The 19,922-nt window shown below is 43.9% G+C and overlaps 1 long non-coding RNA gene across 1 annotated transcript; it reads left to right on the top strand.

Annotated features, from left to right (window-relative positions):
• Positions 1 to 10,363: 10,363 nt before the first annotated feature.
• Positions 10,364 to 14,614, top strand: LOC139827112 (uncharacterized). The gene is made up of 3 exons (XR_011737308.1): positions 10,364 to 10,651; positions 12,662 to 12,764; positions 14,544 to 14,614. It is a non-coding gene; the product is annotated as an uncharacterized lncRNA (long non-coding RNA).
• Positions 14,615 to 19,922: the final 5,308 nt, after the last annotated feature.

The following is a 19,922-nucleotide window of genomic DNA, read 5'->3' as shown; positions in this document are numbered from 1 at the left end:
ACTGTGAAGGTCTAATGCTTGTGAAATGGCTTTTTTTTGGGTCCCCCCTTCCACTGCAGCGTCAGTGAAAACCCACCCCAAACACCCTCTCCCTGCGCTCCTGTCTTATTTTAGTTAATATTCTTTTTAACGTTAGTGCTACAGAATAGAACAACTTTTCCTGCCGGGTGATTCGCTCCCGAATTCTGTATTCCTGTAAGGGCCACATTGGGCTTCCACGTGCTCGCCGCTGAGTAATTTCCTTTTGTATCGCTGACAGGTGACTCAAAGCGGGCGCTCGCAGGCGCCTGCGTCCTGAGCTGGTGGCCACAGCCTTACGAGACGAGTTTTGGAATTGCCAGCAAAGTCGGGATTAAGCTCAGGACATGCCGGTGGCTCCCAGCACCCCCGGGGGAGCGCGGGAGAAGAGGAAATCATTCATAGCGACTCATCTTTGCGGTGGGGTGAGTCAGGGGGTGCTGTTGGTGGTCAGAAAGGCACGTGGCTGACTCCACCGGCTTTGTGTGCTCTGCAGGATGCGAGCCGTCTTTGACAATTAATTTCTTGCCCTTTCGATTTTTGCCCGGTGAGTTATTTCCAGAAAGGACTTACTGTATTTTCTGGAATGAGTATTGCGATATTTTTTTTTACAGTGGGCAAGTTTTCAGCTGGTGATTTATCAACAAAGTATTTTACACGATCACGGTTAAAAGCTCTTCTTTAAAAAAAAACCCCAACACATCCTGTGCGATAGGGAAAGTAAAAGCATCTCTGTTTCCAGATGATGAAGGAATAACCGAAAGAGCTGGTTCTTGGAATAGTAGCTCCACTGGCACTCGGTGGTGATTTCCTGTGCATTTGCTGCAAGAATCACTCTGTGATGCGAGTAGGTGGTACTAAAGGGTTATTACGAAACCGAGTTTTTTTTCCTTCGACCAGACGTTTTGAGTCATGGATCGGGATAGCAGCTTCAGAGCTCTCTCTTTGTTCGAGCAGCTCTCCTGAAATGCACATACAGGATATTCTGCGATTCTCGGCTCGCACGCAACGAGCAGAGCGGGGACAGGGCTGGCAGTGCATAAAGGACCCTTCGCTCCGCTCCGTCCCGGGGATGGGAACCGAGGACGCGGCCCAGAGCGCACAAGGTGCACGGGGAGCGGGTTCCTGACGCCTTTTGCATCGTGAGTATTTTTCTCGTGGTTTTTCCCCAGACGCAAGAGACAAAATGGAGTTGGCGTCGGGATGGATGTCTGTGCCAAAACGAGGTGGCGATGGTTTGGAGCGGTTTGGTTCTGGTTTAGAAGGAGATGGGTTCCCAGTGGCCGGAGACAGTTGGCTTCTCCATCAGAAAATGAAAAAAGAAATAGGAGCTGTTTAAGGGAATTGGTCTGGCTCCTAAACCGGAGGAATTGTTGACCTACTGACTCAGTTATGAAGCATTAGGGAAGCAGTCGTGCTGTGGTTTCTTTTGTTGGTGGCAGATTCAGAAGACGCCTGCGAGCGTTACGAGTACGAGGAGCAAAAAGAGATGGTTCTGGTACCTGCTGCCTGTGGGATTTGTTTTGTGCCAGGAAGGAGCCGAGGTGCTGAGTACTGACTAACACCTTAGAGCTTTATTTCTGATGCTTCTCCCGATAATGCATTGGTAAGTTTATATGCTTCTCATTTTCAGTGCTGAGATGGTATCTTATTAAATGAAAGAAAGCTCTTAAAGAGCTTTTTGAACGTGGGAAGGTGCGTTTGTTTTCTTCACTGCTTTTACAGCAAACACCAGCTGGCCTGCTGCAGTTCAGGACGCTGGAAATCAGGGGGAAAACTTTGTCGAACAGGTCAAGGATTTAAAATTGCTGTTCCCTCCCACCTTTAACCTGCAAACCTCTGCTAATGTTGGTACTGAGCAAAGAGGCTGGGCCATCGTGGGGATCCTGTCACCCTGGAGTCACGGCCACGCTCTCATTTTCCTGTTACACTTAATGATGAATGAGCCTTTGGTCTTCTTAAATTCCACGTGAAAATCAGGTGTTCATCCTTGGAATTAAATCTAATGATATTTTTCTTGAAGTATGCCCAGAATAGAAACAGCGTGCTTTTTGAGTGACTCTAAATCCCAAGGGAAAAATAAATATATCAATGGGTGGTTTCTCCGAAACCTCAAATCATTAACACACTGTTGGCTGATGGAGCAAGGTCTGTTAATCGTGATCCCCGAATCTGTTGTCAACTCTGCCACTGCTTTGGGGAGGGTTTTTTTTGGAACGAGGCTTCTTGGGCAAGTGATTATTTATTCTTAGTCGCTGATAGAATGTGGATAGTGATACTTAACTTTTCTTCAGTGCTTTACCAGCGTTATCACTACATTTTCCTTTTAGAGAGGGTGCTGATATGTGATACTGTAGCATTTCCAGAGCATTGTTTTGAATGCATAGATTATTAGAAGATAGGGGAAGCAGCACAGTGATTATTGAATTTATCATGCTCTGTAGGAATGGTCCTAAAGTTCCACCACAAAGAGAAGAATTCACTGCTACTTTTCTCCCCTGGGTGTGTAACACATTCCCAAACGCATTTTAGTGAATATTGCCCCCCCCGCTCTTCCAAAAGAGCAACGGAGGGGGCAGCTGTACCCCACACATCCCTATGGAACCGCAAATAAACACAGCGGTTAAAAATAAACAACAAAAACCCCACGTTTAGCATTGCACTGAACTTCCTTAAGTGCTTCCTTTGGATTTTGGGAGAAGAACTCGAGCACGGGGTGATTTTAGTGAGCGGTTGGACCGAAAGATGTGGGAGGCAGGGTCAGGGAAGAGTCCCTTGGTTGTTACGTGGGTGTGAAAAGCCCATGAAAAGGAAAGGGCGGTGGAAAATATTTTACTCGAATTAAACAAATAAAGGAGAATACTATACGAAGTAGATATTCAAAGTTAGATATTTTTGGGGTTTTTTCCAAGTATTTTTGCATATCTCCTGCAAATCATTTGTTTACCAGCAAGCTTAGCAACATGTTCTCAGGACATTATCATTTCGGATCAAAAGGAAGCAAGTTGCCAATTTTTACAGCCTCTAAACTGTTAACTGTTAAACCTGGGTCGAATTTCCTCAGGCTCACACCGGAGCAGCGGCATTTACTAAGAAATCACAAGCAGGTTGTGTTTGAGGAGGAAGAGTCGTAGATCTTGAGTTCGTTGTGGTTTATCCACCTGTGGGACGGGGGAATCGCTGCTCTTGAAAATGCCCCGTTTTGGGGAGCAGGTTGCGGTACCACTATTGCAGTACATAGGGGTGGTTCACACCCAAAATAATAGAAGAAACAACATATTTCTAAAGCTGATTTTTTACGTGTATGTTTGTATTATCACCATTTCTTTGCAGGTTTTAAAAAGTCACCTCGTATGATGGAGAAAATCTAAAATACGTGGTGTAGAAGTTACATTTTTCCACGCTTATTGTGATGATCATGACCCAAAATAAAAACCATAAAGCAGGTTTAACAGCATTATCTCTGAAGCAGAATACTGGTTATTACATTAGTGAAGCGCTTGGGGGGAGAACACAAAGCAAACAAGGAAAGAAAACCAACAAACCCCACTCTCCTTTATCATAAATGTTATAGCTTTTTAAACACAAGCAGTAAATTACATAATAAGAAAACACCAACGCAGTCTGAAATGAGACCCACGTGTGTGTAGTAGGATGACTTCTACTAAATCACAGTGCTTGACTTTGTGCGGTGTATTTAGAACGTTGATTTGGGCTGATTTCTGAGGGATTCCCATGCAGATCTTCCCAGACATGGTCTGGATAATTTGTTGGCTTTTTCTTGTTTGTTTTGCACGTGTTTGGAGCTCGGCTCTTTATGGCCCGTAGCTATCCAAACGCAGACTTTGCAGCCCAAGTTTGCATACAAAAGACAAGCTCAAAATTGGACCTGGAAAAGAGGAGCGCTTCCTTTTCCACTGCTCTACAACAATGGTAATAACACTTAAAAATTACTATTCCTTGAGCCAAATAAAAATGCCCGTGTACTGGCAACGTGAGGTATGGATAGAAGCCACGCTCATCTGTGCATTTTCAGGATGCAGTTGTATGCCACCCTTATAAAGCACATTTGAAAAATAAGTAGTGGTAACTCTACCGTACATTTTGTAATTTTTCTAACTTGGGAAGATCCTGACATCAACACTGGAGTATCTTGGTTGCTCCAGGAAGATCAGAGATGAACTCAAAAACTCAGATGTGGTCCAGAAGTCCAATCCTTACTTCTGCCTCCTACTTTTTAGTTTAGTATTTAAACAAGGTTCGAAGTATGGCTGCTCCACTGTGTCTCTGTTCATGCTGGGTGACAAAGATTAAGGTACAAAAAAATCTGGAATGAAGTGGAAAATAGTCTAGGAATACTGAGTGTGGTTTACAGTGGGAGGAGAAGAAGTGTTATTTAGGGATTAATTAACTGCCACCGAGGGAGTGATGCAGAGAAGGATGGAAGGAGCCTGCAGAGTCTGTGATCAACCCCAGCTGGGGGCCTGGTAAGATCCCACCACAGCTTCTTTCCATCCAGTTCTCTTGCTTCCCAGTTCACTTCCTTCCCATATATTTTGCGAGCTCTGGGCAGTGCTGCGGCTTTTGGGGTTCACCGCTGCGGTAAATGGACACTAGCGGGTGTTTTTTAGCTTCCAATCCAAGTTTGGCCACCTGAATTGTGACTTTGAAGGACCTCAGCGGCTACTGAAATTCTCCATATGACCTGTTATTACAGGCTCCTGGGAGAGCTTATATGCAGCTTTATTGCCAAAACATGAGGTTGGCAGAAGTGAGTCATAACTGAAGATCTCAGCTTTGCTCTTTCATTTACTTTATCCACTAAAAATAAAAATATTTCCAAGAATACAGGTAGGCAGATGCTGTTCTCCTGTTAGGGCAGAGCTCTCACTGGCTCTCAAGTGTATTTGCACAGCTCATAGGTTCTATTTTTCAAGCTTTAGTATAAAAGGAGCCGTGTATACATTTTGTCTTCAACGCAGTAGGAATGAGCAATGCCTGGAGAAGGGACCAGAATATAGGGTTCTACCCCTTACCCTTATCTTCTGTGGACATGTTTTTGGATTACTGTGATGGTTACTATGGTCTTGTAGTTGTTTTAGTGTGACCAGCATGAGGTTTCACATGCACTTTCAGCTCTGACTTCTTCCATGGTCATCACTCATGACCATTTTGGGGTGAGCCAGCTCAATTTGCTTATCTGGTTAAAAACTAGATTTTTTGGCTTCTCCCTTGCTTTTCTTTTGGGAAAATTCAAACTGATCCAACTCAGTAAATGGAAAAATCACAGGATCTCATGGTGAGAAACAAAGGAGGTGGGACCGTCCCTTTCAGTGACACCTGCGGGAAATTCAGTTCAACCCATTCAGAAAAACGCGTCTCCCCATCTCTTTATTACAGTGGAGCTCAAGAGCTAATTTAACCTTGTTCTCCAAAAGAAGCTTTTTATTCTTCCCTGTTTTCCTTTGGCATCTGGATTTTAAGTCTCTACATGTAACCCAAGTATCTGTGTAGACTGAGTAGTCAATGTTATCCTTTCATATTTCTATTTTCTCTTTGGAGCTGAAGTATTTAAGAGTAGGACTAATAACGTATGGCGGCAAAGAGGAGTCCATCCCTTACTAAAATTTCTAATCATCAATGTAAATAAGTAATACAGAAATAGTATCTATAGAGCCTCATAGGCTCGTGGCATTGATCTCATTCTTATCATCTGTTTTTCTCATACACGTACTTTAAACATCAAAAGGTTGGTTTGCGCCATGTGTCTTTTTGCGCTTTCTTGCTGCATACGCGCTTACCTAATAACTTGCAAACAGCAAACAAAGCGCATGATCTGAGCAACAAGCTGGTATTTTCCCCTAAGGGAGGATTTTCTCAGCGCACAAATCAAGTGTAAATAGTGCAAAATACCGTATAGTATAGAACCAACCACACTAAACGCTTCCTTGCCTGTATGAGTGAAGCTATTTGCATGCGTGAATGTTGACAGAGTTGAACTCTGTATTATCAAATCCTCTGTCAAAAGTTGACCCCGGGGGCGTTCTGCGAGAAAGATGATGATTGTCTCTTTAATTACTTAAACTCTGTTTTGCCTGTTTAGGAGAGCTCCCCACAACTCTGTAATTACCACCCGCCTGCCATTCAGATCAGGCTCCGCTGGCACCGTAACGCGGGACTTTGGACGGGAGAGGCTGCAACATCCAGGAACTCCTTTTAATTGAACACTTTGATTATCACACAATAATCAGGCGATTGAGTTGCTGCGACGGTTTGCCAGCCCTGTGCTAAGCGCTTCTACGGAATTACGGAATCAGAGATGTTAGAGATGGAAAGTTCATTACATCACCCGGACCAAATTCTTGCCAGTACATGTTTTCTGCTACGTTATTTTGGTTTTTATTCTGTGGTTTATGGCTACAGATACTCTAAGAACTTGGCCTTCCACTTGGATCTTCCGGAGTCTTTTCCATCAAGTTTGATGGCGAGATTTTTCTTTGGCCTAAATTTTTCCATTTCTTTGTTTCACCGTATTATTTCAAGCCTGCGTTCTCATCTTTCAGTGATCCTCTCTGGGGTGTTAACCGCCTCTAAATACGAGCGGAATGGTATTACTCTTGAATATTAGATGTATCACGTCCTTTAAGTGCTGCATACTCAATTCTTCAGGATTTGGAAAAATTATACTGATTGAAGATAAGCTTTTAAACTGAACTGCTAATAGGATGATTTCTTAGACGCGTATGTTATTCCGGTGTACGAGTGGTCTGTTCTGGCATCATTTGAGAAATTGTTGAAAATTACCTCAAAAGGCCAATTTTACTCAGAAATGAAAACGTTTTTATATGGGAGAGTTATACCAGTGTATCTTTAATGATTTTTAACTCCATTGTGGGAAGCAGTGTGTGCAGGCAAGTCTGCAAAGGGCATTACAGGGAGAATTTAAACATTGTGGTTTTCCATTAGTGACAGAAATACTGGAAGTTGTAATGTAGTATTTGAGGGTTTTTTTCCCCACCCTCAGCTTTCCAGTATCCTTTCTTTTTCTCAGAGTTTCTTCACTTCATAACTATTGCTTCTTTTTATAGTTTCACTTGTTTTGGTGGCATTTGAGGGTTCCTTGTTTGTTGTTTCTTCTTCAGGGCTTGGCCTTTGCTACCAGAAGCCCCAGGCGCCTGAGCAGGGTTGTCTCCAAGTTTTCCCTTGTCTCGACCACAACGAGTGAGATCGATATCCCCACAAAACAAATACTCTGTGACCATAAAGACAAATGGACATTGTTTTTGCCCCATGAGAGACAGGAGCCTGATGGACCTTGGGCTATTAAACTGTCCCCTTAAAGCTCAATACAGGGCAGGGATGTTGATGGGAGAGGTGAGGACGAGCGTATCGTAGGAGGTAAAATTACTACTAGTGAGTGGATTAAAGGTGTTTGAGGATCAGGTTGTGTAACCGAATGGGGAGATGAATGAAAACCATGTAAATGGGTGGGTTAGCGTGTGAGCAAGAGAAAATGCGAGTGGGCGGGTGATGAGACCGGCGAGTGAGAGAGGAGGGAGGAGTGGGTGAGTACATGGATAGGTATGTAGCGAAAAAGTTGAAAGAGCATTATGAGCCAGCTCTTGTGATACCTGAAAATCTGGTACCAACTCCATAATCCCCATTGGGACGTGCAGAAGGGACCAACAACCAGCGGCAGCCCATCAAGACCTGCGTTGCTTTCCAGCTCGTTGGATGGAGCATCATTTACTCTAATTAAGCTTCCCTGAGTCTGTGCAGCGAACAACGATCTTCACCTTGGTCAGACAGTTGTATTTTGCTACTGTTCCTGCAGGAAAATAGAAGACCATAATTATAATTTTGGCTCTGGCAAACTTACAGAGAAAGAGAAGCATAATAGAAACTTTTCGTAGTTTGTATTCCCAAGAAGGAAGAACAAATAAAAGGTATGAAGATGAGGGATACACTGGATTTACAAATACCCATCAGCAAAAAAGCATCTCCCAAACTTGAAGATCCTTTCATTTTAACGAATGAGGCGGGAAGGTAAAGTAACTTTAAATCATTATCATCAAACCTTGACTGACGGGGCTTTTATTGGGATATTTCACTATAACTGCTGAAGGCTGGACATAGTTCACCGTAACTAATACGTAACTGTTTTTAATTTACCATGGCAGAGTTACAGCCCCAGCTGTGACCTCTCCAGTCAGGTACAGTCAGGCTATTGTTCAAAATAATGGCTTTACTATCTTGTTAAGTTATATTAAGCTGTGCGTGGTACATTTTCAATATTTATTGTAACAGAGCAAGTCCTTTTGAAGCCCAGATAGAGGTGAATGACCACTGCAGGAAGTTACAGGCTTCAGTTAGCTGCCAAAAAGGTGTATATTTACTAAGAAACAACTAATACATGGTTTAAACTCAAAAATCCTTGAGTCCCTTCAAGTTTTTCATCAAGTAGCTGGCCAGTGTGAGAGATTTCCCTTGTTAGGCCTACTGTTTGATGAAAACTACATTTTTTTTGTCTACATGTGGAGTTGGCAGCAGGATGAAGACCTGGTCTGTGGAGCAACCTACGGGATCGAGTGTTTTAACCCCCCACTTGCCATTGCATTGTCCATGGGCGGTTTTGGCTTGGATTGCATCACTCACACACAGAATCCCAGAATGTCAGGGGTTGGAAGGGACCTGGAAAGCTCATCCAGTGCAATCCCCCCATGGAGCAGGAACACCCAGCTGAGGTTCCACAGGAAGGTGTCCAGGCGGGTTTGAATGTCTGCAGAGAAGGAGACTCCACAACCTCCCTGGGCAGCCTGGGCCAGGCTTTGTCGCCCTCACTGAGAAGAAGTTTCTTCTCAGATTTAAGTGGAACCTCTTATATTCCAACTTAAACCCATTACCCCTTGTCCTACCATTGGTTGTCACCGAGAAGAGCCTGGCTCCATCCTCCTGACACTCCCCCTTTCTATATCTGTAAACATGAATGAGGTCACCCCTCAGCCTCCTCTTCTCCAGCTCCAGAGCCCCAGCTCCCTCAGCCTTTCCTCACACGGGAGATGCTCCACTCCCTTCAGCATCTTTGTTGCCCTGCGCTGGACTCTCTCCAGCAGTTCCCTGTCCTTCTGGAACTGAGGGGCCACAACTGGACACAATATTCCAGGTGTGGTCTCCCCAGGGCAGAGCAGAGGGGCAGGAGAACCTCTCTGACCTACTGACCACCCCCTTCTAACCCACCCCAGGTACCATTGGCTTTCCTGGCCACAAGGGCCCAGTGCTGGCTCATGGTCATCCTGCTGTCCCCAGGACCCCCAGGTCCCTTTCCCCTACGCTACTCTCTAGTAGCTCATTCCCCAACTTCTACTGGAACCTGGGGTTGTTCCTGCCCAGATTCAAGACTCTACACTTGCCCTTGTTCTATTTCATTTAATTTCTCCCCGCCCAGCTCTCCAGCCTGTCCAGGTCTCTGGATGGCAGCACAGCTTCCAGTGTCAGCCACTCCTCCCAGCTTGGTGTCATCACACAGAACGTCAGGGATTGGAAGGGACCTCGAAAGATCATCTAGTCCAAACCTGCTGAAAGATCGTCAGCAAACCTGCTGATAGTACACTCAGGATAGTTGCGTTTTTTATTGTTTATAAAACTTGGTTACATGGGTGTCTGGTAAATCCGTCAGGGTTTGCTGACTTCTAAAAGAATCCCTAAGCGGTGAGTGAAATCTTTCTCATCTTTGAATGTGGTCACCTGTTGCAAACTAAATTTCCTATAAATCTTACAAGTGTAGCCAAGCCAGCAGCGTTTACACTTTTCTTTTTTAATCTGAAACTGCACTTGGGCAGATGTTTCTTAATGTTAAACTGGAGCAAATCTCTTTGGTGGTGTTAAATGCTGTGGTAACTGCGGAGTGAGGCGCAGAGGAATGTGTGGGTATGTTGAATCCGAGCCTTTTGGGTTGTAGATCTGTCAGAGCCCCACATTTGCATTTCTTACATAAGCAGAAATCCCGGTAGTGTTTCCACGTGCTTTAGGAACTGCAGGAATGGAATTGCTATATAAACCCCTGCTTTTATTTGCTATCTGTGAACTCGCAGGGACACTTAAAATATTTATGGTTTCAACCTGAACTAGAAGTTTGTTTCCTTTTACCTTTGACACTTAAACTTAGCCCAGTGGTCACTAAGACCATCCCGCACCCTCCGTGGAGCTGCGGACAGTTACAATACTGAGAATACACAGGAATTAAAACCTTGACGTTTCCCCTTGTGTTTAATTAATTGTTTGCTTTTGGCGGTGGCAAGGTTACAAAACATTTGTAATAAGCCTGCTTCGTCTTTTGCTGTTTTTTTCCATATGGGTGTGTGCTTCCTTTTCATTATGTTGTTTTTCTTTCCTTTTTTTTTTAAAGCACAACCACTGCTTTCATTTTAACTGTAAGAAATGAGCTTCTCGCCGAGCAGGAAAGAAAAGTTTCATAAACACTGCAATTCTGATCCTTCTAATCCTTCATTACCTGTAGGGGCAGGTGCAGGAACCTACCACAGCAGAGATTTCTTAACTTCTTCCAGGCTTGGGATTACACAATGGAGCGGTAGATTTTAGACGCTACGGAGAAAACTCACAACATGGTCAAAAGGTGCGTTGCTCAGAAATATAATATAGCCCTTTTGTTTGGCTTATTTTCAGTTCTACCCTGTAGAGTTCTGAGCCCTCCAGCCAGCGTTTTAAACACAAAATGGAAATAGGTTGAGATGTGCACGTATTATCTTGTTTCCTGCTGATGTGAAATAGGTTTTATTTCTGGAGATAGTGTCTTCGAATACTTCTGTTATCTGGACTAGTTACTTGTTACTCAAGAGAAAGTGAAGGGAATCACTTGGTCTCAGTAAAATGAAAGTAATTAATGCTGTTTGCGTTATTGGCTGTAATGCTGAGAGGAAAACAACCAGACAGCTTAACGAATTTAGATTATAGTTTTGTTTCATTTTGTTTTGTTTTTTCAGCATTCTAAAATGCTGAAATAAGGGTAGGGCAAGGAGGGTGGTAAGAAGTGCATCACCCATCCCTTGTGATCGTATGGTTTTGTCTGAATCTTGTTCCCTTTTGCTCCCTACGATCAGCCACGTGTTTCAATGGCGATCGCTGCCCTAAGGCAGTCGCTGCGTGCGGGATGTCTCATTTGCCTCACGTTAAAAATATCTGTGTGTAATAACGTTTTTATAGTGCTTCCCATGTGGAATATTTGTCATACACCTTTCTATAAAGATTCATGCCACCCTTTTCACATATTGCTATGTTTTGTGGATGGAGACTCCTGTGCAGGGATTTGTCAGTGTACAGTTTGGTCTGAAAAACAGTTCAAAGCGCCTTATTATTTATTGCTAGAAATAAGTTTTCACTATTTTTCTGTCTTGCTCAATCTAGTAGAACCAATACGCTTGTTAGAGAATAATCTGTCTGCTTAAAGTTGTTAAGATTTATTAAATAGAAGAAATGCTAACGAGCTAACGTGTAGTGAGGGATCTGAGAAGCTTCTTCCTCTGATCATTCAGGAGATACCTGGAAACATTAAGGTTTGGGTCTAAAATTGTATGTGCAAATCATAACCATATCCTAAGGGGTGAACCTCTGTACAAATTTGTCTCAAAATGATACATCCATTAAAAGGTATGCGCAGGTAATTGTCGTGCTGCCATTTACATTACCAAGGCCACCTTCCTTCTTGAATGAACTTAATAGAATTGTATCAAAGAGTGGGATAACTACAATGTGAAATAACTGGAGATCAGCCTTATCATTCTCAAATAACAGGTATTGCTGCATAAGCAGCATTACAAAAAAGAAGAACAAAAGCAGCTTTATGTCTTAGCATGACTTTGGAAAAAGGACAATGAACTGCTGCTTTTACAGTATGTAGGAAAATGAGCTTCTGAGCTGTTTCTGTACTTCAGATATATTTGCTGATATGTCCTGATTAATACATTGCCTTTAAAAGACCGGATTTCCCAAGTGCCAAGCAGCAGACGGCCCCTATGTGCTTAATTCCAGCTGGCAGTGACACCTTCTGGATCCTGAGCACTTGGAAAATTTCACCTGTCATATGAATCAATGATTGAAAACGGAGTTATTCGCAGAGCCTGGTGTGATCCACGGTCAGCAGTGTCGTAATAGGAGAAAACAGTCCAAATGTGCTGTCTCGAAGGCGTGTTCTCTGAACCGTCATAAAGTGTTGTATTTTCAAATTGCTTTTAAAAGGCGATGATGCAGATTTGACCTGTGTTTATATCTACACAGAATCACAGAATGTTAGGGAGTGGAAGGGACCTCAAAAGATCATCTAGACACGTTTGTAAGAAGCCCATAAAATTATTTCTGTATTGTTTTCTGTAAATCTCCAGTATATTATTCTGAGAAAAACGCATCTGCAGCCTGCACGATTTGGCTTTCTGATATGCAGATGCACAGCCCTGCCTATCTACTTAAATCAGTGTAGCAAGCGCGTTTACAAACTGTGTGACAATGTACAGCCTCCTATCTGCGGAGCGGATCAGACTGAAATTGGGACTCTGTCCAAAAAAGTTAAATACTGCAATCAATCTACTTACTGTGTCAGCACTCGGATTTGTTTCTGTTCTATACGCTGCAGGGAAAGGAAGTGGAAAATACACGTTAGCGTCCCAAAAAGGATTCCTGAGCTGCGGAGGAGGCGTTCTTAATAGGAGCTGCTTAAAAGTTCCCGTTTTTGCAGGGTAAATAGATGTTAAAGTGATGTTCTAAGCCTGTGCGACACGAGGGAAGTCACGACGTGACACTACGGATGCCACGTGACTTCCCTGTTTACGCTCAGCGCGGCTGCAAATGTCTGTGAAACAGCGGTGACAGAACGAGCTGCTCGTGTCACGGCATCCTCGGCCTTCAGAGCCGCCCTTGGGTACCAGCGGGGATTTGTGGAGTTCATTCCCTCAGAAAACCTTAATTTCAATGCTGATGCGTTCACACTGGGTCGATCTCTTGCTTCAGAACGTGTGTTTCCTTCCCTTCCGCACACCCCACCTCTATTCTCAGCTGCTGGCTGGAACCTCTCGAGCATCCTCATTGAGCATCATCATCATCAGCTCCTCGGGTGGGCAGGTGGGCTCCATGGTGTGATTCCACTTAACCCTCTCCTTTCCAGTTCTCTAGACTTAACCCTTTTGCCCTAAAATTTGCTTCATTTCAAGAAAATCGTTCATGGGAGAGGATGACCCATGCGCCCATGAGATGCTCTGGGCAGCGCCCAAGCGTGTAGGGTGTGCAGCATAACGGCAGGGTCGCTCCAGGGTTAGAACAGTAAATCTATATAAAGGTAATCACGCTTCAGAAGTGATTTAAGGAGCTGGGTTTCTGGGTGAAAACCAATTGCCAGGGTTTAATCTGCACCCCAAAGCTCTGCTGGTAAATCTGATTCGGCAGTTCTGGTAGAGACACCAATATAAAAGCATCTTTCCTGATAAAAAGCAGTGGGACTTTTGATGTCCACAAAAAAATTAAAGCATTTTAAAGGGGCTTTAAACTTATTATTAGACCAATAGATGTGCAGCAGGCTATGTGGGTGGGATTTGGCTCTGATGCAGAGGCCGGACAGCATCCTACACGTGCACATTTGTCTGCAAGTGCACAAGGATGGGATGCAACTGTCTGCACTTTGGTGTCTGGTCCATTTGAGACACTTCAGGTTACACCCGGGACATATTTACAGGGCTGGCAGGTACAGAATAAGTTTCCTGGGAGTTGTAGGTGAGCCAGGCAGCGTATTGAACATCACCAAAAATAACAGGAGGCACAGGTGCTGTGTTCAGGCTACTAAATCTTCATGCAAGTATCCATTGTAATTGCTGGAGATGCGTTTTATCGCTGAGAATGATTCTGCTCACCCAGCAGCAGCCACTTTATATTTGATGGGCTGAAATGCTGTCCAGATGCTACGGGATCTCTAATGGTTCAACCACTCTTTGTTTGCCTCTGACACAGAAGGTGAAACAAATCTGAATAATAAATCATTTCAAATACAAACAAGTTCACGTGAACGTCTCAGAATCTGTAACAGTCAATTGAGATGCAAAGAAACTTTTTATGCAGCTGGAACACTTTGCAGAAGAAAATCATGAGTCTCAAAGCAAGTAACTTTTCATCACTGTGATTACAGCTTTTTGCTTACACTTCCCATATCAGTTTCAGTGTCATAAGCACATTTATTTACCCATTAAGCATTTTTTATAGACTTTTACCATGGCTAACTAGTAGAGCATTGAGTAGTTCTTTTAGTGAAGTAGGGCACAATTTAGAATTTTACCCAAAATACTACACCTAAAAAAAATGGGATTTTAGTTCTTAATTACTGAACTCCTAGCATAGAAAAAAAAGAACATCAACAAGCCCATTGTGATGCTTTTGATTAGGCTTCGAGAGGGATAATAAAAGTATAGTGTCCCTTTGTGAAAGGCGTTTTTAATTATCGTTAATTGTACTTCCTCGCTTCATTTCTGAAGGAAAAGGGAGGTGACCTCATCCTGGGAGCTGTCAGTCCGATGCTGCTGTCATTCCCTGCATGGAAAACAGGTTATTTTTTTGTTTCTTGTTGTTTTGTTTTGTTTTAATGAGGAGTTATCAGCTGGCCTGACGGGCCACTGAGCACTGCGTGTGTTTCTCAAATGTCGAGCTACAGACCTGTGGTATTTGTGCTCTGGTAACGTTTCTGACAGCAGCCGGTACCAGAGACTTTGGTGATGGGAGCCCTTGGAGAGGACGGTGCCTGTGTGGCCAGGAGGCCAATGGTCCCTGGTGTGTGTTAGGAAAAGTGTGACCAGCAGGTCAGGGAGGTTGTTCTCCCCCTCTGCTCTGCCCTGGTGAGGCCACATCTGGAGTTCCGGGTCCAGTTCTGGGCTCCCCAGGTTAAGAAGGACAAGGAATTACTGGAGGAGTGCAGCGGTGGGACACAAAGATGCTGAGGGGTCTGGAGCATCTTTGTGATGAGGAGAGACTGAGAGAGCTGGGGCTGTTGAGCTGGAGAAGAGAAGCTGAGAGGGGATCTCATCAATGGTTATAAATATCTCCAGGGTGGGTGTCAGAGGACGGACCAGACTCTGTTCAGTGGTGCCCAACGACAGGATGAGGGGCAATGGGCACAGACTGAAGCACAGGAGGGTCCATCTAAACATGAGGAGAAACTTCTTTCCTTTGAGGTGCCAGAGCCTGGCCCAGGCTGCCCAGAGAGGTTGTGGAGTCTCCTTCTCTGAGACATTCAAACCCACCTGGACACCTTCCTGTGTGATCTGCTCTGGTGACCCTGCGTTAGCAGGTGGGTTGGACTGGATGATCTCCAGAGGTCCCTTCTAACCCAAACCATTCTGCGATTCTGTAATTTGAGGGCTCACTCCTCCTCTTTCATACTAACTAATGAAATACTCATGGATGGTTTCATTATCTATCCAAAAACTTGATTTCTTACCCCTTTCCAGCCCTTTGGCTTTGGCATATTCTCGAGAGGTCCGCGCTTTATCTGTACTTTACATTTAAACAGATGCAAAAAGATTCTCTCACCCTTTATGCCGCAAACCGAGCAGGGCAGTGGTGGCTTCATGTGTGTTTGTGGGGGTGCCAACGTGTTGGGACCGATCAGTATTCAATTGTAAATGTAATGAAAATACCAAAATATTTATAATGGGTTTAGTTTTCTAGAGTCTCCGTATGTCAGAAGGATGAATAGGAGTACTTTTTTGTCTCTCTTCACTATTCTATATTTCTTAAGCTGTTACCTTGTCTCGCCTTACGTGAACCTTCTCTGAAATGCCCTGAACTTTTCAGTTCTGTTTCAATTCATCCAGCGCCATCTGCCGCAGTGTCTGCTCTGTATTTCAGTCCAGACGAAAATCCCCATTTCTCATCGGTACCTCTGCACTCTTTCATAAAGGTGATGTGACAAGCTAAGCTCACAAGTTGTTCCCACCTTTGTTGCCAATTATATATCAATGTGAAGAGGCAAATTTTAACAAGCTATGTCCTTAGAGGTGTTTGAATACCCAACTTGCAGTGAGGCTCATGGGACTTAGGGCTGGGGTTTCTGCTCGACTTTCGTTCAGGCAAAAAGTCTCTCAGTGACTTTGATCACTTTATTTTTTTGAATCGTAGATCTCAGATCATACAATGGTTTGGGTTGAAGGGACCTTCAAAGCTCATCCAGTGCCACCGTGAGCAGGGACATCTTCACCAACTCAGGTTGCTCAGAGCCCCGTCCAGCCTGGCCTGGGATGTCTGCAGGGATGGTTCATCCACCACCCCTCTGGGCAACCTGGGCCAGGCTCTCACCACCCTCATCATAAAGAATTTCTTCCTTATGTCTATCCTGAATTTCCTCTCCTTTAGTTTAAAGTCATCACCATATTTTTCTGTCTCAGACGTGTGTTTAAAGCTGCTGATTCTTCCTTGGTATCGAAACCTTTGACTTGGAGATGAACGGAGAGCAGAGCGCCAGCAGTTCCCTCTGCAAGGGAAGAAGCATTCGGCTGTTCTATTTTCTAACCATGGCCTGGAGAAATCCGAGAGGTCACTGACCTCCGTACGTTTAATGGGTCTCCTCACTGCTTTGCCAAATGTGTTGGGAACTGTGGTCTGGAGCTCCCGCTTTATCTCATTCCTTTGCTTTCTGCGGCTCATTAAAAGACAGAATTAAAACCTCAGTGGTGGGAGATGTTAGGGCTGTCTGAAATGGTTTTCAGTCTGTGGCCCTGAAATCCTGTTCAGGCCAAAAGAGCAGAAGTTTTCCTGACGTAAACCACATTTTTCAGTAAAAACACTGAACTCAGGTCACCCGGAACTGACTTTATTCAGTCTTTTCTTTGCTGTCTACAACATGGGGATTACAGTAGCATCTTAAAGGATTGTTCAGAAAACGACGGTAGTTTGTTAGCATTTCTGCATTCTTACCAAAATATCTGTTAAATACAAATATTCTCAAACCTGTTAATTTCTCGGGGTTGAGTTTGGTATCCTGTTCTGCTCTGGGTTTCTTTTTCTTTGTGTTTTTAAAGATGTGTTCTCATCTTTGCCGCGTATATTCTTCAAATCTGAGTTACCGTACGAGATACTCTGCATGCTGGTGGTGGATACAAAGAGATGTTGATAGTATTTAGTTTCTGAATTGCTGGGTACCGTGTTGGGTAGGAAGCAACATCTGTATCAGCAGTGAGTACCAGCTTTTCTATCCCGAACAGAAAGGCAGGATGTGGAAATGTCTCTCATTTACACAAACTACTGTAGAAATTGAGACCTTCCAAAGAATTCCTTGAATCATCTGCATGTTGTTATAGTTTGACTCCCAGATTTTCAAAATGGGATAAAGAACCTGTTATCAACAGCAAAGACGCTTCAGAAATCCAGGTACCCACCTCTGCTTAGAAGAGGGACAGCGGGATTCCTTAGCACAATTTTGCCTGCGGGGAGCATAAAACAAAGCTTAATTCCCACGTTTGGGCTGAATATCTTGTTTCCCTACAGAGGACCATTATATTTTATTTTCAAGTGCAGGAGGAACATGAAGCTGCTGTTCTCGCCTCCCCAAGCTCCACCACCCCGCTTTTCGGCATTGGGCACCGCAAGCGTTTGGCACGACGACAAGAGACGGACCCAGGACAGAAGTAGCGCGGCTCCTTCTCCCCCTGCCACGTGAGCTTTTGATAGTGGATTTCAGAGACATACACTTCACGTGGGCACAACTAGCTCTTGTTTTAAAAAATAAAGCGACTTGCGGCTACTCCGGGGCAAAAATCAGTGACCGCAAGAATACCGGAGGATTGAGCAACGTGCTAAGGGCATGTTGTTTCCTTTAAGGATTCTGACTATAAATGACGTCACTTAGATAGTTTGGATGTTTGCGAGCACTACAGGGCTTGGAAAGGGAAAGCGAATCGGAAAAACATTGGGAAGCTGAACAATTTGTTTTGTTTTATGGCTCCCTGGTAGTTTAATGAGGGAGCTATTACTCATGCACTGTCACTGCGCATCTAGAAAATTCCTCTGGGTTCAAAAACTGGCAGGAAAAAGTCGTTTCCTAAAAACTGCTGAATTAATGAGATAAAGCCCATTGCTCCAGAGTCCCTTACAGGAAGGACAGGAGGCAGAGCTGTGCAGGACTCGCGGTGTGTTGGAAATCTTCCCGCAGGGTGTTTCAAACAGCAGATAGTGCTTCAGAGAAGGGATGCAGAGGACATGCTCAGCATCCCTCTTTTAGGATATGGGACTATAGATTTGGGGAGACAAAAATACAAGTTTGATTGGGGCATCATAGTTGGTTCTCCCCCTCCATTCCCTTGCATCTGAAAATGTCTGGAGTATTGGACTCCTCCTAAAGCCATGACATTTAACAAAAGGTTTTCTTACTCATGGGCAGTGGTACAAGGCATTATATCAGTAATATTGGCACTTGAAGTGAGGGAGATGCACTTAAGGAGAAGAAAAAAGATCTATTTGTTGTGTGGGCTTAATTACGCGGCTTTAAATGCATTGTCACAGTTTTATAATCCGTTTTCCCATGTCTGGCAGGCTTCTGGCTTCCTGCGTCGTGTCTGCGTTATTTTATACATCTGTACAGTGTGGTTTGCGTATTTACCTCAGTTATTTTAGGTATTTTAGCCTATCTTGTCCTGTCTATACAAGACACACGTTATCCTCCTTTTAACTGAAAACCTAATACAACTTCCATGGCGCTTGAATGCAGCGTGAGCACAGTTTCAGTTTGATGCTTTGGAGAGGACAGTAAACAGAGAACTGCTCCAATCTGGAAATACAAGTAAATGTAATCTATTCCTCACCAACCCCCTGACAGAATTACTGCCTTGTAGCATAAGTTACTGTGGTTTCCTCTGCAAAAAATGCAGATAAAGCAGGGGCTTTAAGTAGGGAAATCCGTAAGGAGTCTGTAAAGTCTAATTTAACTATTAGTAATAAAATTAACAAGCCACTGTAACATTTCTGCTGCAGTTTGTCTTAAACTGTGGTGCCTCAAACACAAGTTTAATCATTCCCTATTCTTATTTTGGTACTAAGCCGTAGTCTGGATCAATTTTGTCTTTGCTGTCTCTTCTTCTTCCTGTCCTCGTAAGAATTTCCTAAATTCTTTTAATTATCCATTTTTTTTGCCAATACACAAACCTTAATCCAGAATATTCTGATTTTCCGTAGAAATACAGAAGTAGCAACTGAAAGGTTGCGTCTTTTAAGCTTCAGATTAAAGAGGCGCTTAACTGCGTCCCCTTGTACACGTGACATCCGCTGCCTTTTGCAATACCCAATACTGAGCTGCTTTTGATTTCTATTTTATTTTTTAAATCTTATTTTAAATCACATAGATGCCCAGTTTATGCCTCAGAGCTGGATTTTTGCCCTTGGGTGTGGAACTCGCTGCCTGGGCCAGGATTAGGAAATAATTCCTCCATCTGCTGTGAAAAAGTCTTGGATCACGGAGCGGAGCTCATTTTTCAGCAGGATGGGAATGGGACGGAATGAGAGCAAAAAGGCTGAGAGAATGTTTCTGGTATGGTGAAGAATGGCCGGGGTGTGGGTGTGATGTAATTGTCGTTATTTCAGAATCAAAATAACCAGGAGAGACACTTCGAAGGGACCTTGTTTGTGATTTATTAGGCTGGGGTTTGAGCGTCAGTCGTTCTGAGGTTTGGGTACCAGGAGCAGCGGGGACTGTTCCAGAGGGGTGTTCAGCCTTATGTGTTGGGTCTGCATGGCTTCAGTTGTCCAGGGTAGTGTGAAGATGAAGGCTGAGAAGACATAAAATGGGCTGTTCTGCTTTCTGGGTGGGTGCTTCAGTGTCCAGACTGCAGTGAAGGTCGTGAGTACCAGTGCTCCTGTGTGGCCTTATC

The sequence above is a fragment of the Patagioenas fasciata genome, chromosome 1, assembly GCF_037038585.1.
Source record: "Patagioenas fasciata isolate bPatFas1 chromosome 1, bPatFas1.hap1, whole genome shotgun sequence".
Classification (NCBI taxonomy): domain Eukaryota; kingdom Metazoa; phylum Chordata; class Aves; order Columbiformes; family Columbidae; genus Patagioenas; species Patagioenas fasciata.
This window is presented reverse-complemented; position numbering and strand designations above follow the sequence as displayed.